The sequence below is a fragment of the Branchiostoma belcheri genome, unplaced genomic scaffold (assembly GCF_001625305.1).
Source record: "Branchiostoma belcheri isolate BF01 breed outbred unplaced genomic scaffold, Haploidv18h27 scaffold278, whole genome shotgun sequence".
Lineage (NCBI taxonomy): Eukaryota > Metazoa > Chordata > Leptocardii > Amphioxiformes > Branchiostomatidae > Branchiostoma > Branchiostoma belcheri.
The window spans coordinates 197,498-199,860 of record NW_017803885.1 but is presented as its reverse complement, the minus strand read 5'-3'; positions in this window follow the sequence as shown (position 1 = coordinate 199,860).

Below are 2,363 nucleotides of genomic sequence, written 5' to 3'. Positions count from 1 at the left end.
CGGTTGTTTAAGGCCTTGTGTGCCAGTAGGGCTTTTTGGAGCTTGTGTGAGGACTTAACATGTTTTTATTCCAGACATTCCAGAATTTCAGCGATGGAGTTAGATCTGGGGGACGTATGTAAGAATGAGCTTGCCAGTTCGGTTTTGCATCTTTTGACGTTTTTCTCACTAGTTCCCGATCAGACGCAGATCTATAGTCCCAGACAGAACAAGAGGTCGATGACTTCATATACCTTCGTCATGCATGGGCTTGAGTTATGAGAAATGTGCTGCTGTATATATTTCGACTTTTACTTTACTAGTATGCAAACCAAATGATGTGTACAGAAACACAAGTTACACGAGTACGGGTATTTTCCAACATAGTCACGATGCTTATGACATAATCAACCCTTACATATTCACTATTAAAATAACTTCAGCTTAAAAAAGAACAGTTACCCCCAAATTAATATAAATAGCAAGAGGCTGAGCGCACATAACAAACCCTATCTCAGCGTTCCGGTTGATACTACAGAAAATACGTCCCTACATATCCATTATTTACGTAACTTGAGGCTTAAAAATAAAACATTAAACATCGTTGTTTTACTACATTTTCTAGTGCTATAAAGCTACCTGGATTCATACTGACATTTGGGATGTTAAAGATCAACGTCGTTTTGTCCCCAAAACGTGTTGAAAAACTGCCAACTCCTGGGCGCTGCCGTGGATCGCGGCCATGTTGTTTGTTTACATTCCTTTTAAAAGCCTCTTAAAAGCCTTTTAAAAAATACAGCGCGCCTGGCACAACTTATTCTCGTGCTGCATCGAGTCGTCGTCGTAAAAGCGAAATGGTGACGCTAATTTGTTGAACGTTATTGAAAACGACATATCTAGATAAGAAAATTTCAGTCATATTTACAGTTTTGGTGCAAAAAAAATCTTACATAATATCGCTTTGATATATTTGTGAAGAGGGGGTTAGTGTGAAGGGATCTAAGAGGTGAATATTGTTCCTACAGACAAACAAACAGATGGACGTGATGAGGCGGACAAGACAAAATGTTGCACAATTCGCATAAAACTATGGATAACCATCGGCATTGCGTTTGCGATCGGCGTGGCCATTGTCGTAATCCTGGCGTATTGTGCAGGTCAGAATTTTTGTGTTGTTGTACTAATCTCCCAGCAGATTCGATGGGACAAGGGAACTTTATGTTGGCCGCCTGTATCCATCGTCCGCCCCACGAATCCTGCCGCAGAACGGAAGGCTTCAAATCTTTCAAATCTAATCAGTCTGACACATTTCTGTCGATTTTAAGTAGGTGGGAAGTTTTCTAGCAGGAGTGTACTACCTCCTGGTTTCTATCCGCACACTGTGGGGCGGACGATAGACACAGTCGACCAACATAAAGTACCCTACCCCCAGCGAATCTGCTTGGAAATCATTGTTGTACCTTGTTACGTGTAATACTTAAGAGATTCCGCCTCAAGTTTGCGACATATTTGTGTAATTATCACATTGCATGATGTTCCTATCTTCTTTTTTTTTCCAAAATTTGCAGCTAAAGGGTTACTTGTGTCCACTGGAAAATCTCTGGGATTTGATCGTCAGGTTGGGTTACCTGGGTCTACTGGGTCCCCTGAAGGAAAGGGTCCTGTGGAATGAATGGCCAGGTTGGTTACCTGGGTCTACTGGATCTGTGCTGTGGAAATGGCCGATGCTGCAGTTGTAGCTGCGTCTGGACGTCAATAACAAAATGGCCCAAATAAAGGTGAGACTTTTTTGTAATTCTCTCGTAAAGCTGCGACAATAAAGTTGGAATACAACTGTACGAGATAACTCATTAGTATAGTTAATTCACGGAAAAATTTTGAAAAAACGTGCCTATTACTTTTATAACAAATGGGGGGGGGTATTGTTTTTGGTCCTCTGAGACCTAGCAAACTCGAGACACAATAATTCCTCGCGTTTGATGGCAGGTGTTAATAGTCCAAGGTGTTCCAGCGCGCATGAATACCCAGTGTAGTAGATGTGTACCCATCATGGCGGGACTAGCTCTTTTCTAAAATTTTTCTGGTTGATAAGGATGCGTACAAAGACAGATAATATTGTTGGATACAGAAATAAAAAAAAAAATCTGTTGGTTGAGATATAATTTTGTTTCCCCCAAAACAGGTTTATATTCTAAAAATTTTAAAATGAAGGAATCTTCTTGCCCGCCTTGTTTTAATGACGTCATATTACGTAATATTGACATAAAAATTGTAGATACGATAAATTTTTACTAGTACACCATCCTCTGAAAATTTGGTGGTCGTACGACATACCGTTCGCGAGTTCTGAGGGGGGGGGGGTCAAATGAGCGCCCCGCTCTAGA